Raw genomic sequence first — 15,226 nt, 5'->3', positions numbered from 1 at the left:
GCTAAGAGTGGGCAACCTTGCCTAGTTTCTGATCTTACAGGGAAAGTTTTCAGCCTTTCACCTTTGAGTATAATGTAAGCTGTGGGCTTGCCATATGTGACCTTTACTACATTGAAGTATATTTCTTCTATACCTCATTTGTTGAGTTTTTCTTATGAAAGGATGTTGTGTTTAACCAAATGCTTTTTCTGTGTGTGTTGAAGTAATCATGATTTTTATATTTCATTCTATTACTGTGGCGGATCACATTTATTCCTTTGCATATGTTGAACCACTCTCGTGTCCCAGATGTGAATCCTGCTTGGTTGCGGTGTATGATCCTTTTAAAGGTGTGGCCTAATTCGGCTTGCTAGTATTTTGTTGAGAATTTTTGCATCTATATTCATCAGACATAGTGGTCTGTAGTTTTCTTTTCTTTCTTTTCTCATCTGGCTTTAGTACCAGGGTAATGCTGGCCTGGTAAATTGAGTTTAGCAGTGTTCCTTCTCAAACTCTTCCAAAAAGTTGAAGAAGGATTGGCGTTCATTCTTATTTAAATGTTTGGTAAAATTCTCCACTGATGCCACCTAGCCCTAGGCTTTTATTTGTTGAAAGCTGGTTTTATGTTTGTTTGTTTGTTTGCTTTTCTTTTATTACTACCCAAACTCCTTATGGGTCTGTTTAGATTTGCTGTTTCTTCCCAGTGCAGTCTCTGTAGGTTGTAATTTCTAGAACTGTATCCATTTCTTCTAGGTTGTGCAGCTTGCTGGCCTACAGATGTTCAGAGCACCTCTTGTGATCCTTTCTATTTCTCCCCCTTTCATTTACAATTTTGTTAATTTGGGGCTTTTCTTCTTTCCTTGTAAGGCTAGCTAAAGGTCTGTCAATTTTGTTTATCTTTTCAAAGAACTAACGCAGTTTGCAAAAATCTTTTCTGTTTTCCTGTTCTCTCTTTATTTCTGCTCCAGTATTTGTTATTTCCTTCCTTCTAACTTTGGGCTTACTTTGTTCTTCTTTTTCTAGTTCCTTGAGGTGTACACTTAAGTTGTTTATTGGAGATACATTTATTTCACAGATGCATTTATAGCTACGAATGTCTCTTAGAACTGGTGTTTATGCATCCCCTAAGTTCTGGTATGTTTCCATTTTTGTTTCTCTTAAGATACTTCTACGTTTTCCTTTTACTGTTAGATCTTGGGGTTGTTTAGGAAGAGTGCTGTTTAATCTCCATGTATTTATACATTTTCCATTTTCCCTCCTGTTACTGATTTCTAGTTTCTGGTCAGAGAAGACACCTGGTATGATTTCTAGTTTATTCAATTTACTAAAAGACATGTCTTGTTGTCTAACATATGATCTATCCTAGAAAATGTACCCTCTATATTTGAGAAAAAAATGTGTATTCTGGTGTTATCAGAATGTTTTTATGCGTCTGTTAGGTCCCTTTTGTCTGTAGCGTTGTTCACATTCTCTGTTTCCTTACTGATTCCCTGTCTGGATGATCTGTCCATTGTTGAGAGTGGGGCATTAATGTCCACAACTATTGTTGTATTATTGTTTTCCTTTTAGTTCTGTTGGTATAGCTTGATATATTTTGGTGCTCCAATATTGGGTCCATTAATATTTACAGTTATTATATCTACTTGACAGTTTGACCCTTTATAATTGTATAATGAGCTGCTTTGTCTCTTTTTTCCATTATTAGCTTAAAGTCTGTTTTTTTCCTGATATAAGCATGGCTACTCCTGCTTTTTGTTACTAGTTGTTTCAAATGCCTTTTTTTAAAGTTCCTTTACTGTCAGTATATGTGTGTCTTTGAAGGTAGAGTAAATCTTTTGTAGGCAGCATATTGTTGCATCTTGCTTTTAATTCATTCAGTCATTATATAGCTTTTGATTGGAGAATTTAATCCATTTATGTTTAAAGTAATTATTGAGACATAGGACTTATTATTTGCCATTTTTTAAATGTTTTCTATTTTAGATCCCTTGTTACCTTTTATCCTGCTGTTTTCTTTTGTGATTTGATGCCTTTTTTTTTTTTTTTTAAACTATGCTTTGACTTCTTTATCATGATCTTTTGTGCATCAGCTACAGGGTTTTATTTTGTGGTTACCATAAGGCTTACATACAATATCTTAAACTGTAATGCCCTGTTTTAAGCTGGTAACAGCTTAATTTCAATAGCATTCCTAAACTTTACACTTTTAGTTCCCCCCTCCCATTTTAGTTTACATATTTTATATGTATATCCAATGACAGATTATTATAGTTCTGATTATATTTAATACATTTGTTTTTACTTTTAAAGTAGAATTCTAAGTGAATTACATGCCACCATTTGTATATTAGAGCATCTGACTTTGACTATGTATTTACCATTACCAGTGAGTTTTATACTACCTTCATATGTTTTTTAATAATGTTAATAAGTATCTTTTTACTTCCACTCAAAGAACTCCCTTTAGCATGTCTTTTATGGTGTCTAATTATGTTGGCTCTTCTTTCTTAGAAAAAATTGTTATCTGTCTTTTATTTCTGAAGGACAGCTTTGCCGGGTATGTAATTCTTGGGTGACAACCTGTTTTCTTTCAGTATTTTGAGTATAAAATCCCATTCTCTCCTCACCTGAAAAGTTTCTGTTGAGAAATCTGCTGGTAATTTTATGGGGTTTCTTTGTATGAAACTTGTCTCATTACACTTGCTGCTTTCAGAACTATTTTTTTACTTTGACTTTTGACAATTCAGTTATAATGTGTGCTGTTACTTTATTCATGTTCAACTTATTTGGGGTCCTTTGGGCCTAATGGCTCTGGATGCCTGTTTCTCTCCACATGCTTGGGAAATTTTCAGATCTTGCTTTAGGTAGACTTTGCCTCTTTCTGTTCTCCTTCTGGGATTCCCATGACGCATTTATTGTTTTGTTTGATGGTTTCCCTTAAGTCCTATAAACTTTCTCCAGTCTTTTTTATCCTCTTCCCTTTATACTCCTCTGACTAGATAATTCCAAATGCCCTGTCTTCTAGATCACTGATGATTTCTTCTGCATGATGGAGTCTGCTGTCAAAGATCTCTAGTGAATTCTTCAGTTCAGTAGTTGTATTCTTCATCTCTATGATTTATGTTTGGGATTTTTTTTTTGATGGTTTATATATCTTTGTTGAACTTTCTATTTTGTTGATGCATTTTCCTAATTTCTTTTTGTTGTCTGCCTGCTATTATAGTCCTTAAACTTTAAGAGGGTTATTCTGAAAATTTTATCTAACAGTTCATAAATATTCACTTCTTTAGAGTCAATTATTGGAGCTTTACTAGTTTCCTTGGATGGTGTCATGTTAACCTGATTTTTCATTATCACAGATTCTTTACGTTGGTATTTGTACATTTGAGTAAGTCTTCCATTCTTCCAGACTTTGCACTTTCACTTTGGCAGAGATAGTTCTTCCTAGTCAGCTCAGCTTGGAGTTCTGGACAGGTCAGCTGGTAGCATCCTTGGGCAGTGGGGCTTACTATCTGGGTCTGTCTGGGGGCAAGGCCACTGTCGAAGCTCTGAAGCTGGGTGTGTGTTGCTACTGGCTGAGAACATTTGGATAGAACTGTTGGCTTGGTCCCCTGTCCCAGTACAGCTGTAGGATGGGCTCTGGACTGGCCTGGATTCTCTGGTCAGGCTTTCTAGATGGTGAGAACTGGGTCCTATACTCAGCAGACAGCAGGGCTATGAATTAGCTTCCCTGCCCAGGTGGAGTGACAGAGTGGGCAGCCACATCAGCACAGCTGGGTGTTAAAGGACCCATGTAAGGCAGGACTGCACACTGAATTCCCTGGTTGGAAGGCGCCACTGGCTTTGCTCTGCAGATGGGGAGAGGCACTGACCATGCTCTCGGTTCAAGTTCTACTGTATGAAAAGCCATACGATGGGCTACAGAGCTTCCCATGTGCTCTGGTCAGATTCTGTGGTAAGGCAGGCTGAAGGCTATTTTCAGCAGTGTTGGGAGTTGGAATCAGTTTCCCTACCTGTGCAGGATCACCATACAGGCCCCAAGGCTATGGGGTCCTTGTTTGGGACCAAATTAGGCAGAACTATGTACCTAGTTCCCTGGCCTGACAGGCTACCGCCCTGACTATGCAGATCAGCAAGCCCAGTAGCTGGACTCCACTGGAATCGGGGTCACTGGATGAGCCACAGATTCCAGGTAACTCCTGGTTAGGCTTCCTGGTTAGGTGGGCTGGAGGATGTGTTCAGTGGGTGAGGCTCTCAATTAGATTCCCTGCCCAGGCAGGGCCACAGAATAGGCCCCAGGGCCTGACAAGGCTCTTTGGGGACCAAGTCAGGCAGGACTGTGTACCAAGCCCTCTGGCCAGACGGGGCCACTAACTTGGCTGTCATATGGGCAGAGCCACTGGCCATGCTCTCCACTAAGGTGCTACTGGGCTAAGAAGCTTGCCATGTGCTCTGGTCAGACATCCTGGTTGGGCAGGGATGGGAGCGACACTCAGCAGTAGGAGAGGAAGTGGACTGGCTGAACCAGCTTCAAGGCCAACACCGCTTATTATTTGGGTTTTTGAACCAGGCAGACCAACTCCTTGATGAGTTCCCTGCTCACACTGGGCCACCATTGGGTCTGCAGATGAGCAGTGCCTCTGGGATATATACTTGGGCACCACTGCCATATGCACTTGGTCTGCCAAGACCTGAGCGCTGGTTGCTGTCAGCCTCACTCTCCTTTTCCATTGCTACCTGATCTCCAGCATTCAGGTTTCTCATATTCCCCCATAATCCATATGAAGTGACATCTGGGCCTTCTGAGAAGCAGCCTGCAGCGCTGGGGGAGCTGGATGTCTGCCTTGGGCTGTCTCGTGCCACTGGAGGAACTGCAGGCTTGGAGGGGAGGTTAGTGCCCTCTTGGTGTGGAGCTGCACCAGTCCTGGGGAGGGGCGATGCTCACAGCGTGTAGCGGTTCCCCTTACTCATCTAACATTGCCCATCTCATTCTCGGGGGTACAGGGGCATGCTTCAGCCTCACCTCCGTGTTCTAGGATTTTTACACTAGCTAGTGTTAGTCTTCTCATAGATTTTCTAAAATCAAGAACAACTTTGTCACCATCTTGATGATGTCACTCTGCCTCTGTTCTTTCTGCAGAACATGTTCCCTAGTCTCTCCACCAGGGACATTGTTTCTTACTCTTCAAGACTCAACTCAGATGTTGTCTCCTCCAAGAAGCTACCCTGAGGTCTGCCTCACACAGCCAGCTCTCTCTCTGGGCTCCATGTGTTCTCTCTCAGAACTTCCCATTCTCTCTGTGAGTCTGTGTCTCTCAGCAGATTTGGGTGATTTACAAGGAAGAGGACTGTATTTTGTTCATGTTTAAGCAGTCCCCTAGTGCCTGGAACTGACTGCACCATGAATAAGTGTTAACCGCTAACAATGACAGTAATGACAACAGTGACAGTTATCTAGGTGCAATGAACTGGTAGACCTAGAGGCTTAAGTCTCAGACTTTGAGAGAGGTGCTTCTTTTTTTTCTGATGCTGTGGTCATATCAGGGCACCCTGTGCTCTGAGTGTGGGTCAGGTCATGTCACAACAGGTAGGTGATCGTCAGCAGTATGACAGGGTTTCTCTGTGCAGACCACACGTCATAAATGACACAGGCCTGTCTCAGATCCTGTTACTCTCAGCCACTAGTCCCTCCAGAAACCAGCATGGCCCTTCTGCGTGAACTCAAGATCCCGAGGGGATCTCTCAGGCTCCGAACAAGGGACCAGCTATGCTGGGGCTGCGGTGGCCATGAATGGCTTTTGTGGCTGAGGAAATGTGGAAGGTGAAATTCTGAGCAATTCAGGCATTGTGGCTGCAGTCCCCGAGGGTATTGTAGAAATTTCACAAGACCCTGTTTCTTTTTCCCCTTTCAGGGGCTGGAAGGGAAAGGAGGGGAGACGGGAGAGGCATGTTCTTGGTTCATGAAACAGATGCTTTGTTTTGTTGTGTTTTTATCATTACTCACAAAAACTGGTAAAAACAAGCTGAAGTACCCTTGGGCAATAGAAAAGAAATGGCTTTTAGTGTGAGTCAGGCTTGGGTTTGAATCCCAGCTCTGCCACTTAGAGTTTGTGTGAGTTGGGGGAAGATTACATAACTCGGACAAGCCTCCATTTCTTCCTTTGTAAACTGGGCATAACACATCCCTCGAGGATCTGGTATGCGTCTCTGTATTTAATAACAAGCAGGAGGGGAGAAAGTAACCAGCAGGAGAGGGTCTTCGTGGCTCATGTTCACCGTAGAGCATGTGTCCTAGGTGAGGCTGACCCTGGCTCCACCCCCACCCCCCCATTCCTTCACCTAAAATGGATTTTGCCATCTTTGGAAACAGAATCATAAAAGAGAAAAACGCTTTCCTGAGGAATCCTGCTTTCAAGGACTCTAAAGCAAGCCAGTGGACCATGCTGCAAATGCTAGGATTCGGTTCTGTTTGAGTCTTCCTCCAGGTGACTGAAGACATTTACTCATGTGAAAGAGGCTTCCAGGGACCTGGGAGAAGCCCTGCAGTGGGAGTTCGGACATTTGAGTTACGATCTCAGACGTCCGCCTACCCACTGGATGGCCCTGGGTTTTGGAAAAGCAGCAATGATGTCCCTACAGTTTCAGGGAAGTAGCGCTGTTGACAAAGTGCTCTGCCAGCAACACAAAGTCACCTTCGCAGGTGTGGCGCTTCTGTTAGGCCCTGGGAGGTGTACCAGTTGTATCGGCCTGTGCGGTTCCACTTTACCTTTCCAGAGTCTCTAAGAGGTGTCTTCACCTACGTTTATCCCCGTTAATATAAAAGCTTTTTCACTTCAGAGAGGTTAAGTGAAAAGTTATACAACCAGTAAGGGACTGAATGAGGATTTGAACCCCCAGAACTGCTATTCCACCCTGCGGGGCTCCCTGGACCTTAGGAGTGGAGTAATCAGACATAGCAAATAAAACTAGATGATACCTAGTTACATCTGCATTTCAGATAAACAACATTTTTTTTTTAGTATAAGTATTTTAATATATCTCCAATATTACTTATACTTAGAAATATTTGTTATTTATCTTAAATGTGAATTTAGCTGGGCATACGCATCTTATTTGGCAGCCCCCCTAAGGAGGCTCATGTCACATGAGCAGGGGAGACGTGGAGCACGTGGAGCTTTTCCCGAGGCACCTAAGTTTGTTCTCATGGAAATGCGCCCCTTAGAAATAGTAAACACTGTCTTCCGTGATAGAAGCTGCAAGAATTTTAGAAAAATTTAGGGGAAGGAAATCTCCAGAGGCGATTTAGAATATGTTTTCTAGATAAACTTGATATGAGTCTAAATACTCCTTGAGCAAGAATTCCAAGTCGACGACTGACATACACAGTGGTCAGAAAACCCAGCTGGGTGAGCCCAGATGCACCCAGCAGCTCGCACTCCGACGCTCACAGGTATCCCTTGGAAGCCACGGCAAGGACCGGATGTGGGGGCCAATACTTACTGAATCCCTACTATGGCAGTGCTGTGAGGTGTGATAACCCCAGTTACCGATGGACATACGGAGACAGAGAAGTGACCGCCACGTCTTATGAGTGGTAGAGCCGACGCTGACGCAGGTCTCCCTGAATCCTCCACCAGCACCATGCTGTGCGGTTCGTGGGGATCCAGGGGCGCTACACCCTGACGATTGGGATATTATTGACATTTGTTGAGTAGTGCCATGCAACCAAATTCAGACTGGTTTCTTTTTTGTAGTCGTGCTGCCTGAATGCTCCTCTCTCTGTTCATCTGTACCTGTCCTGACTCATCCTTCAGGGCCTGTCTCAAACTCTATGCTTGATGCCTTCAGTGGGATGTAGCCTGACCTTCGTACCCCGGAGTTTCCTCTGGCTCAGTTTCCAGTGGTCTACAGATCTGGCCTCTGGTAGCAGCTGGGCACTTCCTCTCCCACTGCGTCCTCCGCTAGTGGTCTTCCACACCGACTGGAGAGGACACAGAGCGCAGTGGTTGAGAACACAGGCTCGGGGGTCCCTCTCCTCACTCCACCACTTACTGCCTGTGAGGTCTTGGGCAAATGGCATAAAATCTCTGCCTCAGTTACCTCTTCTTTACTATAGAGCAGATAATAAAAAATATCTACCTCAAGGGGTTGTCATGAGGAGCAAGTAAGTTGATGTGCATAAATCACTTAGAACAATGCCTGGCACAGAGCCAAGTGCTCAGTACATGTTATGTGAATACTGTGAAAGCTGTGACATCTGTCATGGTTGGAACTTTCTAGATGCCAAGCCCAGAGCTGAGAAGCACACATGCATCATGTCATTTTATCCTCACAACCACCTTACAGGGGGGTACAAGTCGCATTCACACAGGGATGGAGTAGGGAGGCAAACCCTGGCTCACCGTGGAGACTGTATTTGCAGTTCTAACCTTTCTACTCTCGTCCCATACTTTCTTCTCCTTCTTACAGTTTCTTGAAGGTACTTCCACATGGTGGTTGACTTGAGCTACATTATTTCCTCTATTTACATAATCCACGAGGAGATAGAAACATTTTCTCCCTTCACAGAATGGAACGCTACCAAGTCAAAACCGTCTTTGTGTGTATGTGCACGTAGAAGGATGTGTAGAGCAGGGTTGAGTGAGGTCATTTAAGAGTGGGTGTTTAAGAGTTAGTTTGACCCACCTTTCAACCTGTGAGATGCCTTTCATGTGCAATGACATGACCCCTCCAGGCCTCAGATTCCTCCTTGAGTCATGAGGGTATCAATATAAAATAATTAGTTGTGGATGTGTCTTGTATATTCAAATATTTTATTTCATCTGTCCCTTTAGTCCTTGAAATAATTTTTTAATTAGCATATCATTTTACTAACCTCAAGCGGAAGTGGAGTAGGGTGCAAACTCAAGGAAAGTCTTCATGATGGGGGCCGTGCATTAATGCCCACATCTCTGTTGGCCTCAGAACACATTGCACCAACAAATCATTCCTCTTGAGCAAGCAAATCATTCTTCAGCTGATGTGTGTAATCACTAGAGGTGCCCACCTCCATCCCTAGCCTCCAAGAGACCCTAGACAGAAACCACTGCGAATGAACAGGGGGAAGTCTTTTCTAAAAGCCCTGAATAGGGTTTGTCTCAGCCACAGGTGAACAAATGAAATGAAACACTCCAGTCCGAGACCCACGCTGGTAGCCTCAGAAAGATACTGAGTCTTCACAGACCAGCAAAGAAAAGATCAAAGTTGATGAAAAATTATGCGTGGCATTCGAAGACACAACATGAGACATAGCATCCTTCTTGGGGTATACCCAGGGATTCCAAGTCCTAACTGTTCGGCCCCGGGCAAGTTTGTCCACTCCTTTGAACCTCGGCGTCTGTATCTATGAATCTGTGAAAGTCATCCCGCGCAGGATTGAGAGGGGTGCACACTGAAGTCACAGATGTCACAGTGCCTGGTATGACTGCTTCCGACCAATCGTGTTATTTCGTTAGGGAACCTGTTTTCCCAAGTATCAATCTCACCCTGATTCATAGCACACATATTTCTGATTTGGGGAAGTAATGATTCTTTTATCAATCCGGTAACTTCTGTGACCATTGAAATTCAAAGACTCTTGTCCTCTGCTATTTAATGACATTGATGTGCTGGGTTTCCCCTTCTCACCCACTCCTAGCTCAGTTATCGGAGTGAAAAGATGGAGCTAGAGCTATAAAAATATGATTGCATTGCTGCTGCAACTTCCCAAACTCAGATGGTTATAACCTGATGCAGGGCATTCCAATTTTAACTGTCGACTGCTGTTTTTATTTCATAAAGCCACTAAAAACATCCTGTACTGCTTTTATATACATCACTACCTTTATGGCTTTTGTGTCATAATAAAAGGTGGTTCGTTGGAAGCTGAGGGTTTTTTTTTTTTTTTCAGCAGAAAAATAGCCAACTTGGCTATTAAGACATTTCTGTCTAGTTTCTCTGCCTTCTAACTGTCCCACGCAGACTATTTTTCCCAAAAAGGTATTTATAAGGCACTGCCCTGTTCAACCTTCAAAGGCTCCCCATTACATTGGTTTTGGAAGGCCCTAGGTCCTTAGCCTGGCTGTGAAAGATGTCTAGCATCTGGCCTCGTAACTCACCCATATAAAACAAAACACCTAGATGGCGCTTCCTTTTTGAGCGCTCGTGACTTTAGACACAAAGTGCTTTCACCACCGTTTCTGGGAAGCCCTTCTGCCTTGCTTCTTTCTGTCTGTTGACTTCTTATCAATAAAAATCCAGCTTGCTAACCAACCTTTCCAGGAATTCCTCCCTGGGATTTCTCACTCTCCTAACCCTTAGCAGCACTCACCCCTCCCTCTCTTCTGTCACCAGCACCATATTCTGCCCAGGCTTTGGTTGTTGCCTTGTATTGTCATGTGTGGGACTCTCCAAATCTAGATCCAAAGTTCCCTGAGATTAGGAGATAGGCCTTCTAGCTTTCTCCTGGGCTGTGCCCGTGCCGCACACTGTGCGATGATACACGAGGAAAGGAACAGTCTCTAGGAGGAAACTCATCAGACCCCTCCTTTTACAGAGGTTAAACGACTCGGCCCCAGGCCCATGGAAGTTCACGGCAAACCACCTGAAGCCCAGTACAGGGTGCTTCCCAGGAATGAGGAAGAGAGAGCTCGACAGGCGGGCGAATGGATGGGACAGCTGGATACATGCATGTGTACACTGTGAGTAGACACCTGTCAATTCTTTGATTCAAGGGTGTGGGGGAAAGCCTGATAGTAGAGAGATGACAACTAATGTGTGCATTTGGTAGAGATGGCAGTTCCTTTCTAGTCCCCCCAGACTGAGCAAAGGATATCCCAACAGGCCTCAGGGGAAAGACAGGTCTCTGGGCAGCATTGTAACTGGTTGGTTCTAAAGGTACATTTTTGATCTAAAGGTGCATTTTGGATTCCCCTACTGTATCCTCCCCCTGGTCAGTGTTCTCCCTCCCGCTTCAGGGTCTTTGCCATTCAAATCCCAGACCCACTTCACTATCACAATCGGCTCCAAGGACTGATGCACAATTAGTGATTTATATGGTGATGTGTCCATCATAGTGGGCTGCATTTATATCATGGTGGCATCTCAGAAAATTACCTATCTAGGCACCTCTCACATGGACAGATCACCCGACAGGTGACTATCTGGACTCTGAGAATAAGCATCTAGGTGGCAGAACTGATAACCAACCCAAGAAGGCCTCTTCAGACAATTCTGATTCCTATTCAGTCCCTTGTCAAATAAGTTTAGTCACTTTGTTCAGTCTGTCAACAAACACTTGTTCATATTGGATGGTGTCGTTGATGCAAGGTGACACAGGGAGATTATGACAGAGACACGGCCCCTTGTCATAAAGGCACTTGCAGTCTAGGTAAAAGGTCATTCCATGTAATCCCCTCCTCCTGCAAAATCTTGTATCAAACTGAACATTTTGATTGTCATTGAACAATCAGCCTTATGAGAATCTGAAAAACAATTCTTTCCTCCTATCTCTAACCATCTCAGTGCCCTCCAGTTCTTGCTCATATGCCATTATCTGAGTTTCTCCACATTCCTGGTCCCCATCTTGGACTGCTTCTCACTCCTGGGAGTTAAAAGAATTACCAGTAAAAGAGCCATGTATGCAAATTCAGCCCTTGATATCGACAGAAACTCCTCAGTCCAGCAGTCCCTTATCACAAAGTAGGTTAGGTGAATTCGGACCAAAGACAGATCAGTAATCCCCAGCACTGGATTATCAAAGTCATCATGAACCAAGAAACCATCCATAGTGGATAGCTCTCCATCTCCAGGATAGCCCACTGCTGAGGGGAATAACTTCAGTGTCCATGACCTTAAACATCTCAAACCACCTCCTCAGCATGGGTTTCACATGGGATTACCTGGCTTGGCCTGTTCAAAAAATTCCCAAAATGCCCCTGATATAGTAGAACCTTCAGGAGGGGATTTCATTTTGGTCCAAATACAGGTTTTTCTTCAACCACATACACTCAAGTGATGGTGTTCCCATAATAGGTGACTGTAACTTTTAATGAGAAAACGTAATACTTGTTACCCTTACATTCATCTTCTTGCATCCTGCACATGTAACACATAAATAGCACTTTACAGGAGATTAAAATAAGACATAGGCTGGAGACCAGCCTGTGTGTGCTTCCCTGTTAGCAGTATTAGGAGTCGGAATGACTCACGTATCCAACAGATTCTACTGCACCTGGCTCCCAGCTTGATGATGTCGTACCGAGATGAGGAAGGTGCATCCTAGCAGATATGATCTGGTCCGAGTAAAGGCAGTCTTCTGCCCCACCCCCCACCATGTTTAAGAAAAGCCATGGGATTTCAGCGTTAACACCAAAGGGGAAATGTCTAGGAGAGGCTCACCTTGCAGTTTCTCACACCAATGCTTTTGTCACCATCACATTGACCCCTAGAAGTCCTCTGATATCCCCAGTATGGACACTGGCTTCTTTTCATGTGGTACAAGTGAAAAACAGAAAGGTCATTAAGGTGAGCTTTTATTAAAGGTTCACAGTTTAACAAGGAGGATATCATCCCATCATAACTTAGAACTTGCGGTCTGCAGTCATGCAGATCTGAGATGCCACCACCAAGACTTTGGCTTGGTCAACTTTTATTTCTGTGACCTGGGACAAGTCATTTAGCCTTTCTCTATCAAAACATCTTCACATTAAAATTAAGGATTATAGTATTGACCACACGGGGCTGTTGTAAGGATTTAGTGAGAACAATAGAGTATGCTAGGTGCCAAAAGGATTGTCCGTAATTAAACGTAGGACCACGCCAATCTGGCTTACGTGTAAGGTCTGCTCTCCAGACTTCCCCATATTCGTTAGTCTATTTTTATACTGTACGTATCATCCAAGCACCAAACTTTTAAGAACACACCTTAAAATCCAGACTCAAAAAAGAATGACACGCTTGCCCTTCTCATCTCTTAAAATGCAAACTTTATTTGCTTCGCATTTTCTCTCCCAAGTATTAAACATATGGTATTTCATCTGCCTCCATGAAATTTTAAAGCAGATACAGATGTTCTTCTCTACTAAGTGTTGGATTTAGAGTCAGAAGACCCGGCTGTGAATTCTGCCTCCTCCACTGACTTAACAGTGGGATCTGAATCAGCTGGCGCCATCTCTCTAAGCCTTGGTGTAACATAAGGGAATAACAATGATGTGGCAGTGGTGGTGAGACGAAGATCTCTCCCTCACAGACTTGTTAGGAGGGCTGTATGAACTCTCCTGGGATAATGGTTGCAGTGTTTAAAGTGTAAAGTCCATGTTTGTCTTACTGTTTATGATGGGGGAACCAAGGCTCATGGCGTGGAGAAGCGGCTCAAGGTCACCCACAGTCAGACTGTGCCCACAAATGTCAAACTAGGACACTCCCAGTGGAATGATCACCTGTCATTACAACCTGTGCAACCTCAGGACATTGTTAGGCTTTGGTCCAAATCTGGTACAGCTTCAAGACGAAGCTTCCACATGCCTTCTGGATCAGATCTGAGATGCCGTCAACAACGGGACTAAGACAGCGGCCAGGCCCTCGCAGCTTATAGCTTATCACAGTCTGGGAGAGGTAGAGTGACCTTGATGACAGTCTAGTTTCAAGGCTTCCAAGGCTTCCTTATTACAATCAGGAGGCTGCTGAGCCTTGGAGCGGCTACATAGCTCGTCACCATCTCATCTGGGAAAGAGGAAAAGGTAGAATGTGAGCTCAGAGTTTCCAGATCCCCCGGGTGATGCTGGCTCATGTTAACTCTCTGACATAAGTAATTCTTTCAAATAGGTTTGCCCTGTGACTCCATAAGATAGTCTGCTTACGGGATTAGATGGGCTTTAAAGAGTTAATCCACCCTCTTCATCCCTACTTCCATAGCATACTCACGGGCAAGAGGAGCTCCCCTCACCTTCACATCTGTATGGTTTCCATGTGATGGACAGACACCCCTCCACAAAAGAACAATACGTCAGCTTTTAACTTAATTAACACCCTATCTTAATTAAGGCTCCTCTGGCTCGCTAAAATAAATTGGGGGATTTATCGAAAAGCTCCTGGGGTGTCTTGCAAAACTGATGCAACAGCCAAAGCCTGGCAAAGGAGATAACCAGAGAGGCTCCAGGGGGTTCCTTAATAGAAGCTGAAGGCCAGAAACCTGGGCTCTCGAGCTGTGCTGTCCAGTACAAGAGATACTAGCTTTTAAATTTAAAAATACTTTAACTCAATTAAAAACCTGAGCTCCTCAGTCACAGTGGCCACACTTCAGATGCTCGGCGCCCATGTGTGGCTAGTGGCTACTGCGCTGGACAGCGCAGGCTGCAGAACGGGCCCACCCCGAGACAGCTGTGCAGCGGGGCCCTGCTCGAGGCTACACAACACAGTGGCTGCGTCCCCAAGGCTCCCAGACTGTGTGTCACCATACTCTCATCTTCTGGAGGGAGAATTTGATTGGCCAGGGTTAGGCTGTGTCTGTATGCTGGAACAGTCCACTGTGACCAGGGGGGACAGGGCCACATAGCACAGGCCTGGCCGGCCACCTCGACTGAAGTCCTTCCCAGCATCATCAAATGAGGCGTCGTCTTCACACTGCTATCCTGTGTAGTGCCCTCCCGGAACTTCCTGCTCACCCCTCACGGCAGCCTGGGCTGATGCAGTGGAGACTCTGGGAGGCAGATTCAGGGTTACAACCCACTTCCTGTGTCTTGATTGTTACATTCATAATGCCTTCTCTGCACACACCTCTTTGAAAAACCTAAATTATTAAGAAAGGTATTTATTTTCTCATTCATTTTAGATAACATTCTTGAAACCATCCTAATAAACAACGGCCCTCTTTTAAAAAGTCCCACTGGGAGTGTTAACAGGAACAAAAGACGGAACAGTACACCACTTTTATGTCTCCTCATCTCAAGGCATCACCCAGCACATCAGGGGCTGTGTACGCCGAAGGGATGATTTTAAACCCAGAGAACCCTCTGAGTGCAGGATGCGTTTTTTAGAACACAGGTTCAGAGGAGGGACAGAGAGGCGTCATTTAGGCTCTTTTGTCCCTTCTATGAAAAGCACCTGCACTGATAACAAAGAAACTGAATGTGCAAAAAACTAATTATTGGAGCCATTTTTAATTAACCTGGCCAGCTAGTGTAGTCCCTGGGACGTTTGTTCCATAGGCGTTTTCCCTTCGGGATGAAAT

At 44.3% G+C, this 15,226-nt stretch overlaps 1 long non-coding RNA gene across 1 annotated transcript in view; it reads left to right on the top strand.

Moving 5' to 3' along the window:
- The window catches only part of LOC116154855 (uncharacterized), a 63,828-nt gene extending 53,238 nt beyond the window's left edge, over positions 1–10,590 (top strand). The window contains exon 3 of the long non-coding RNA XR_004138904.2: positions 10,553–10,590. This is a non-coding gene — a long non-coding RNA (uncharacterized LOC116154855). The remainder of the gene's footprint in view (positions 1–10,552) is intronic.
- Positions 10,591–15,226: the final 4,636 nt, after the last annotated feature.

Source organism: Camelus dromedarius, chromosome 9, assembly GCF_036321535.1.
Source record: "Camelus dromedarius isolate mCamDro1 chromosome 9, mCamDro1.pat, whole genome shotgun sequence".
NCBI classification, from domain to species: Eukaryota; Metazoa; Chordata; class Mammalia; order Artiodactyla; family Camelidae; genus Camelus; species Camelus dromedarius.
The sequence above is the reverse complement of the archived record's forward strand: the minus strand, read 5'-3'. Positions and strand labels throughout refer to the sequence as shown.